This window comes from Puma concolor, chromosome B1 (genome assembly GCF_028749965.1).
Source record: "Puma concolor isolate L17-30 chromosome B1, mPumCon1.1.hap2, whole genome shotgun sequence".
Lineage (NCBI taxonomy): Eukaryota > Metazoa > Chordata > Mammalia > Carnivora > Felidae > Puma > Puma concolor.
The window spans coordinates 147,853,081-147,863,053 of record NC_141670.1 but is presented as its reverse complement, the minus strand read 5'-3'; the positions used below and the strand labels follow the sequence as shown (position 1 = coordinate 147,863,053).

Genomic DNA, 9,973 nt, shown 5'->3' with positions numbered 1-9,973 from the left:
AACAGCATAACCAAGCACTGTGGGAAAATTACAAAAGGTGGAAAATGTATATAATGGGAATACCAGGAGAGAAAAGCGACAGAAGTAGTATTTGAAGCAATAATGACTGAGAAAGGTCCCCAAATTAATGTCAGACACCAAGCTACAGATCCAGGAAGCTCAGAGAACACAAAGCAGGATATATGCAAACAAAAAAACAAAAAACAAACAAACAAAAAAACTATACCTGGGCATAGGCATAGGTAAAATGAAGAAAAATAATAAAAAATGAAGAAAAAGTCTTGAAAGCAGCAAAGGAAATAAGTATCTTACCTATAGGGGAGCAAAGATAAGAATTATGTTCACCTTCTCCTTAGAAACTATGCAAGCAAAAAGAGAGTGGGGGATGCCTGGCTGGCTCAGTTGTTGGAGCATACAGCTCTTGATCTCAGAGTTAGGCATTCGATCCCCTATATTGGGTGTAGAGATTACTTAAAAATAAAATCTTTTAGGGGCGCGTGGGTGGTTCAGTTGGTTAAGCATCCAACTTCAGCTCAGGTCATCATGATCTCATTGGGCTCTGTGTGGACAGCTCAGAGCCTGGAGCCTGCTTTGAATTTTGTGTCTCCTTCTCTCTTTCCTCCCCTGCTCGCACTGTTTCTCTCTCTCTCTTTCAAAAACAAACATTAAAAAAAATTATTTTTTTAATGTCAGAATGCCTTATTCAGCATTAGGGAACCTCACACAACACTGAATCTGACCAAAGAACTAATTTTACTATAAATGAACTAAGACAAAAGAATAACAACTATGTGATTACTAGTTTTAAATGGTTTATAAACCTGTGTGATTACTGAACTAGAAAGCAATGACCATAGAATGGTGGAATGGTCTATTGAAGAACTCATTTATGATGCATGGAACAAGTTGGGAAATACTGTCTTACAAGATTCAAATATGGCTTTGTCTAAGACAGAGCACATAGGTCTGAGAACAAAGGGACAACAGTAGAATGGCATAAATCACTATTAGACCCTATGCCTGGAGGGACTATATAATTTATTGTCCAGACTTAGATACTTTTAAGAATGAAATAAATCATTAAACAGTTAAAATTACATAATAATTTCAAATGTGTATTAACTGACAAATTAGTTTTATTATATTAATGGACCGATGTAGAAAATAGACTGTTTAAAAACTATTTTCCAAAACAAATCTGGATACGGTAAACTAAAAACAAGCTGCTTAATACTGATTATCAGTATATTAAAAATAACAATCAATAATTATTCTAGACATTCATGCATTTTAATCTGTTTATTGACCATATCTGTGTCTCATACCATGTTTTTTTTTTTACTCTAAAGAATATATTTTTTCCAGCTTCATTGAGATATAATTGACATATAGCACTGTGTTAAGTTTAAGGTATAAAACATGATGATTTGATACACATATATACAGATTCTCCTCAACTTATGATAGGGTTGTGTCCAGATAAATCCACCCTAAGTCGAAAATGTATTTAATACACCTAACCTACCAAACACCATTGTTTAGCCTCACCTGCCTTAAAGTGTTCAGAACATTTACTATGAGCCTGCAGTTTGGCAAAATCATCTAACATAAAGCTTATTTTATAATAAAGTGTTAAATATCTCATGTAACTTACTGAACACTGTACTAGAAGTGGAAAGCAGAAATGGCTGTTCTGGTACAGAATGATTGTAAGTGTATTATTGGCTGTTTACCCTCATAATCACGTGGTTCACAGCATCTTTGGCACACTGTCACCGCCAGCATCACGATAAAGTATTGTACTGCATATCACTAACCTGGGGAAAGAAATCGAAATTCAAAATTTGAAGTATGTCTCTACCGAATGTGTATTGCTTTCATACCATCATAAAGTCAAGGTACAATATCATAAGTATAAGTTGAAGGCTGTCTGTATTGCAAAATGATTACCACAATAAAGTTAACTAAAACCTCTATCACCTCACATTATTACTTTTTTTTTTTTTTTGTAGCGATAGAATTTAAAATCTACTTTCTTTGGGGGCACCTGAGTGGTTCAGTCAGTTAAGCATCTGTGACTCTTCATCTCAGCTCAGGTCTTGATCTCAGAGTCATGAGTAGAGACTCTGCCCTGGATGTGAAGCCAACTTAAAAAATAAAAATCTGGGGCACCTGGGTGGCTCAGTTGGTTAAGTGTCCGACTTCGGCTCAGGTCATGATCTCGCGGTTCGTGAGTTCAAGCCCCGCGTCAGGCTCTGTGCTAATGGCTCAGAGCCTGGAGCCTGTCAGATTCTGTGTCTCCCTCTCTCTCTGACCCTCCCCCGTTCATGCTGTCTCTCTCTGTCTCAAAAATAAATAAACTTTAAAAAAAATTTAAAAGAAATCTACCCTCCTTAGTAGCTTTCAAATATATAATACATTATTGTTAATTATAGTTAATTATATGAAAATATATAATTATATTGTTAATTATAGTTAATTAATATAGTTAATTATTGTTAATACTGTACTTTAGATCACCAAAACTTACTCATCCTACAGTTGGAAAATTGTATCCTTTGACCAACATCTCTCCATTTCCCCCCACCCCTAGCCCCTATGAAGAATACATTTTAATATGGTATTAGGTTTGTAATTTTTAATAAAAATATCTCTAAACTTCTTTAGCATTGTATTTTAATATTTTAACACTGTAGTTAATTAATTTAAAATTGTTGATGCTCTCAGCTGACTGTCCTCTGTTGACCTCAGTATTTTTATTTGGGAACATACTGTCTCTATAGGTTAATATAAGTACCTGGCAAACTCAGAACAAATTATTCCAAATGGAGTATATTCTCAAGTTAGATTTTGCTTTATTAAATGTGTAAATATTTCAACCCAAATGTTTTCAGTTACTGTCTTTTTTTTTTTTTGCTTTCACTCATAGTATCTTTGACCAGTATTTTACAAGACAAAACTTACCAAATATGTTTTCTCTATTTTATTATTCCTTGAACGTTCTATCAAATTTAGATGTTATACAATAATATACCACTTACTAATTTCATTCCATTCTTGTACAGAATATAAATTTATCCAAGTAAAAATAAAGACTCCATAAAAGAATCTTTTCAGAAATCAGGGGTACTTGTTTCCTATTGCCATTGTGCTAAATTACCATAAACCCAGTGGCTTAAAACAACACACATTTATCATCTTGTAATTCTGGAGGTCAGAAGTCTGAAATGGGTTTCTCTGAGCTAAAAGGCCAACATATTGGCAGAATTGTATCCCTTCTGAATGCTTTGTTGGAATTTTGTTTCCTTGGTTTTTCCAGCTTCTAGAGGTTGCTTGAATTCTTTGGCTTATGGCCTCTTCATTTTAAGGGGTATCCCTCCAACATTTGTTTCCATTATCATATCTTCTCTGACTCTCTTTCTCTTCTGCCTCTTAAGGACTCTTGGACTATTACATTGGACTCATGTGGATAATGTAGGCTCCACATCCCAAGAACCTTAATCACATCTTCCCAGTCTTCTTTGCCATGTAAGGTTACACATCCATAGGTTCCTGAGATTAGGATATGACTCGGAATGTTTTCAAATATCTGGGTCATATGGTATCTAAAGATGGGCAAAATGCTTGACTAGACAATTCACTAAGAGATATGGGTGGCAAATAAGCACATGAAATGATGTTGTACTCTATATAGAAATATAATTGATTTTCATATGTAAATCTGATATCCGGTAACTTTGCTAAACTCCCATACTACTTCTAGTTACTTATTTGTATACTTCATGTGACATCTTCACAGAAATTGTGTTGTCTGTGAATAAAGGGAGTTATACTTCTTTTCCACTATGGATATATGGATGTTTTAATTCCTTCCTCCCTTCCTCCCTTCCTCCCTTCCTCCCTTCCTATGTTCTTTCCTTCCTTCTTTCCTTCTTCTCCTTCTCCTTTTCTTTTTCCTTTTGCTGTTGTCACTGGCTAGAACCAGCAGTGCAAAATTGATTAGAAGTGGTATGATAGACATCCTTTTCTTGCTTCTGATTTTCTGAAGAAAGCATTCAGTTTTTCACTGTAAGTATAATGTTAACTGTAGGGTTTTCATGTATATGGTTTATCAGGTTGAGGAAGTTCCTTTGTGTTCTTAGTTTCAAGAGACTTTTTATTAAGCCCGGATTTTGTATTTCTCAAATGCTTTTTCTTTGTTTATTGAGATGATCATGTGGTTTTTTTCTGCAATTTGTTATTAAAATGCATTAATTGATTTTGAATATTAAAATAACTACATTCCTGGGATAAACTCTACTTGGTCATAATGTATTATCCATTTTGTATATTATTGTATTTTATTTTTTAAAATTTATTTATTTATTTTGAGAGAGAAAGAGAGAGAGCACACACGTGCACTCCAGCAGGAGAGGGGCGGAGAGAGAATCCCAAGCAGGCTCAAGCAGGCTCCACCTTGTCAGCACTGAGCCTGAGTAGGCCCCAACTAGATAACTGTGAAATCATGGTCTGAGCCTGAGCCAAAACAAAGGGTGGGACGCTCAACCAACTGAGCCACTCCAGAACCCCTTATTGTATTTGATTTGATAGCATTTTGTTAAGATGTTTTGCACGTATACTCATGAGATCTATTAGTCTGAGGTTTTCTTTTTCTATAATGTCATTTTCTGGTTTTGATATAAGTAATATGGTCCTCATAGCATGATTCGGGAAGTATTTCCTCCTCATCAGTTTTCTGAAAGAGTTTGTGTAGAATTGGTATTATTTCTTGCTTATATGTTTGGTAGAATTTGCCAATGAAGCTATATGGGCTTAGCATTTTCTTTGTGAGAAGGCTTTTAACTAGAAATTCTATTTCTTTAATAGCTACAGAATTATTTAGTTTATCTATTTCTTCTTGAATGAGTTGTGTAGTTTGTGTATTTCAAGGAATTTGTCCATTTTATGTCATTCTTTAACTCTGGTAATATTATTTGTTCTGAAGTCTATTTTATCTTGTATTTATATGACCACCCCAGCTTTCTTTTGGTTAGTGTTAGCATGGTGTTGTTGTTGTTGTTGTTGTTGTTGTTGTTTTTTCCATCATTTTACTTTTAACCTATACATTAACATGGTTGGGTCTTGTGTTTTATCAACTTTTACAATCTCTCATTTTTAAATGAGAGTGTTTAGGCCATTTACATATAATGTGATTATTGACATCTTTGGATTGATATTATCTTACTGTTTTTTTCTATTTGTCCCATCTTTGTTTCCATTTTTCTGCTTTCTTTTAGAACAACTGTGTTATTTTTACTCCATTTCATTACCTTCGTTGGCTTATTAGCTAGAACTCCTTATTATTCACAATAAAGAGATATAGGGTTTTAGTGGTTTATTTAAGGTTTATATTACACACCTTTAACTGATCACATTCTACCTTCAAATGATATTGTACACTACTTAATGAGTAGTGTAAAAACTTTGCAACAGTATAATTCTATTTTCCCTTCCTGGCCTTCTTACTATTTTCACCTTATATTTTTACTTCTACATATTTTACAAATCCCATAATACATTATTTTTGTTTGTTTCTTTAAGGAGTCAGTTATATTTTGAAGATAATTAAATAAGAAAAATTCTTTTAGTTTCATTTTTCCATCTTTATTGATATATGATTGACAAAAATGTAATATATTTAAGGTGTACAATGTATTTTTTTTTAAGTTCTCAGTTTATTAATCCTCTCATAAAAAATCTGCACAGTCTGGGGCACCTGGGTGGCTCAGTCGGTTGAGCGTCCGACTTCAGCTCAGGTCATGATCTCGCAGTCTGTGAGTTCGAGCCCCGCATCAGGCTCTGTGCTGACAGCTCAGAGCCTGGAGCCTGCTTCTGATTCTGTGTCTCCCTCTCTCTTCGCCCCTCCCTGACTCATGCTCTCTCTCTGTCTCAGAAATAAACATTAAAAAAAAATTTTAAAAAAAATCTGCACAGTTACCACAGATAAAGCTACTGCAGAATCTTTACTCCTGTTTTCCAGTCTTCAGCTCACTTTTTGCCAGCACCAACATTGGCTTTGCAGTCTACCTGACTTTCCTCATTCTGTTCTTGTGTTCCTTTTGCTGTTTTCTTGAGGTATTTTTCCTTCTCATAAGGCCGTGTTTTGCAAGTCTACGTTTGAGTTCATTTTTCTTTATATAATTCATGGAATCTTAAATCATGCCAAAGCCAGTTGTCTTGCCACCACCAAAATGGACTCTGAATCCAAATACATAGATGATATCTGCTATGGTCTTGTACATTTTGGCTAGTTTTTCCAGAAGTTCTGTCTTAGGTACTTGACAGTTGCCTTTCCGTAGTGAAGAACATCAATGACCATTTTTTTCCACTGAAGTAATCAGCTGGTGGTCATAAACTTCCTGGTTGGAAGGGTTACTGTGCTGTTCCTGATGGTGGCAGAGTTTCAAGCAGCCAAGAAGGAAAAGAGACAATATGTTTTGATACGTTTACATTGTAAGATAATTACCACAATCAAGCTAATTAACATATTCATTACTTCACATAATTATCTTTTTGTGTGTGGTGAGAACACTTAAGAACTACTCTATTATGGGGCACCTGGGTAGCTCAGTCGGTTGAGTGTGCGACTTCCGCTCAGGTCGTGATCTCGTGGTCCACGGCTTCGAGCCCTGAAGCTATGCTGACAGCACAGAGCCTGGACCCTGCTTCCAATTCTGTGTCTCCCTCTCTCTCCAACCCTCCCCCACTCATGCTCTGTCTCTCTCCATCTCTCAAAAATGAATAAATGTTAAAAAAAAATTAAAAAAAGAACTACTCTATTAGCAAATTTCAAGTGTTGTAATACATTATTATTAGCTCTAGTCACCATGCTAAACATTCATTAGGTCTCCAAAATTTATTCATCTTGTAACTGAAAGTTTGTACCCTCTGACAAACATCTCCATTTTTCCCTCAACCTCCAGCCTCTGGTAACCACTATTCTACTCTCTATTATTATGAATTCACATTTTTTTTCCAGATTCCTTATATAAGTGAAATCATACAGTATTTGTCTTTCTGTGTTTGGCTTATTTCATTTAGCATCATGTCCTCCAGGTTCATCCATGTTGCAATGCAGGATTTCCTTCTTTTTTAAGGCTAAATAATATTCCATTGTGTATGTGGTGTGTGTGTGTGTGTGTGTGTGTGTGCATGTGCATGGTAGTCACATAGGCTATTTCCATACCTTGATTGTGGTGATTAATGTTGCAATACGTACGGGAGTGCAAACATCTCCAAGATAGTGATTTTATTTCAATGTATAACCAGAAGTGGGATAGCTAGATCATATAGTAGTTCTATTTTTATGGAATCTCCATACTGTTTTTGATAATGGCTGTATCAATTTACATTCTGACCAACAGTATACAAGGATTCTTTTTTTGCCACATCCTCTCGAAAATTAGGCATCTTTCTACTTTTTCATAATAACCATCCTAACAAGTATGAGATGATCATTGTGAGTTTGATTTCCATTTCCCCAGTGACTAGTAATAATGAGCACTTTCATATATACCTGTTGGCCATTTATATATTTATTTCCTTTTGGAAAAATGTTCAGGTCCTTTGCCCATTTTTTAATTGGGTTATTTGGGTTTTTTGCTATCAAGTTATGTGAGTTCCTTATATATTTTAGATATTAACCTCTTATCAGATGGATGCTTTGCAAATATTTTCTCCCAATCCATAGGTTGCCTTTTCATTTTGTTGATTTTCTTTGTTGTAAATAAACTTTTAAGTTTGATGTAGTCCTATTTATTTATTTTTGCTTCTGTTGCCCTTATTTTTGGTGTCAAATTAAAAAAATAGCCAACACCAATGTCAAGGAGCTTTGTCTCACTTTTATTTTAAAATTTCACAGCTTCAGATCTGACATTAAAGTCTTTAATACATTTTGAGTTTTTTTTTAAGTTTATTTATTTATTTTGAGAGAAAGAATGTGCACCCAAGGGAGGGAGGAGCAGAGAGAGAGGGAGAGAGAGAATCCCAAGCAACCTTTGTGCTGTCAGCACAGAGCCCAATGTGGAGCTTGACCACATGAACTGTAAGAACCTGACCTGAGCAAGATTAAGAGTCAGATGCTTAACTGACAGTCACCCAGGTGTCCCTGAGTTTTGTTTTGTTTTGTATAGTGTAAGGGTTCGATTTTATTCTTTGAATGTAGATACCCAGTTTTCCCAACTCCATTTATTGAAGAGACTATCCTTTCCCTATTGTGTATTCTTGGTGACTCTGAAGAAGATTAGTTGACCATATTATGTGTGGGTTTATTTCTGGGTTCCTGATCTTAGAGGAAAGGATTTCATCTTTTCACCTGTGAGTATGATGTTAGTTGTGGGCTTGTCATATATGACTTTTATTATGTTTGGTATGTTCATTCTATACCTAATCTCACTTGATCATGGTGTATAATCCTCTAATATTTTGTTGAATTCATTTTCTAGCATTTTGTTGAGAATTTTTGTATCTATATTCAACAGGGATATTGGCTTTTAGTTTTCTTTTCTTGTAGTGTTTTTATCTGGCTCTGGTATCAGTAATGTTGACCTTGTAAAATGAGTTTGTGAGTGTCACCTCCCCTTCAAGTTTCGTAGAATTCACCAGTGAAACCATCTGGTCCCTGACTTTTCTTTGCTGGGTAATTTTTGATTATTCATTCAATCTCCTTGCTAGTAATTTGTCTGTTAAGATTTTCTATTTCTTCATGAATCAGGCTTCATAGAATGTTTGCTTCTAGGAATTTATCCATTACTTCTAGGTTACCCAATTTGTGGGTATGTAATTATTAACTATTAATTGTATATAAATATTAATAATCATTTCTTATGATGATTCTTAGTATTTCTGGGTTATTAGTTGTAATGTCTCCTCTTTCATATATTATTTTACTTATATGAGTCTTCTCTCTTTATCTTAGTCTAGGTAGAGGATTGTCAATTTTGTTCATCTTTTCAAAAACCAGCTCTTACTTTTTTGTTGATATTTTGTATTGTTTTACTGGTCTGTATTTTATTTCTGCTCTGATTTTTGTTATTTCCTTCTTTTGGCTAACTTTGGGCTTAGTTCTTATTTTTCTAGTTCCTTGAGTTAGATTATTAGTGATCTTTCTTCTTTGTCTTAATGTAGACATTTATCATTATAAACTTCCCTCTTACAAGTGTTTTAGCTACATACCAAAAGTTTTGCTATGCTGTATTTCCATTTTCACTTGTTTTAAGATATTTTTAAATTTCTCTTTTGATTTAATTTTTGAACTATTGATTGTTCAGGAGTAGATATACTTTCCACATTTGTTAATTTTCCAGTTTTCTCCTGTTACTGATTTCTTGTTTCATAACATTGTGGTTAAAAAAAAGAGGCTGATATGATTTAAGTCTTCTTAAATTTGTTGAGACTTGTTTTGTGGCTTAAGGATTATGGCCTGGAGAATGTTACATGTGTGCTTGATAAAAGTGTGTATTCTGCTGCTATTGCATACAATGTTCTGTATGTCTGTTAGCCTTATTCTAAAGTGTAGCTCAAGTCTAATGTCTCTTTGTTGATTTTCCGTCAAGATGGTCCATCCATTGTTGAAAATGGGGGATTGAGTCCCCTACTGTTTTGCATTGTAGTCTATTTCCCTTCATATCTATTAATATTTGCTTTATGTATTTAGATGCTCCAATGTTGGGTACAGGGCAAGTGCAAGGTTGGAGGGAAGATGGCAGCCCCAGTTCTGGGGAATTACAACAGCAATTTCTTTGTGGGAGGGAGGTAGAGCAGCATCTCTCTTTCTGGGATTCTCCCTGGCTGCTATGGCTGTTGGTCACTACAGTGGAAAAGATTTGGGTGTTCCATGTGGACCAGGACATTGAAGTCTGCTGATGAACACTAGAGGGTCCTCCGCTATGAAAGCTGCAGAGAGTCCACCGCTGTTGCAAGGGCTGTTGAGATA

At 35.0% G+C, this 9,973-nt stretch overlaps 1 pseudogene; it reads right to left on the bottom strand.

Moving 5' to 3' along the window:
* Nucleotides 1-6,027: 6,027 nt before the first annotated feature.
* Nucleotides 6,028-6,373, bottom strand: LOC112858733 (small ribosomal subunit protein eS24 pseudogene; annotated as a pseudogene).
* Nucleotides 6,374-9,973: the final 3,600 nt, after the last annotated feature.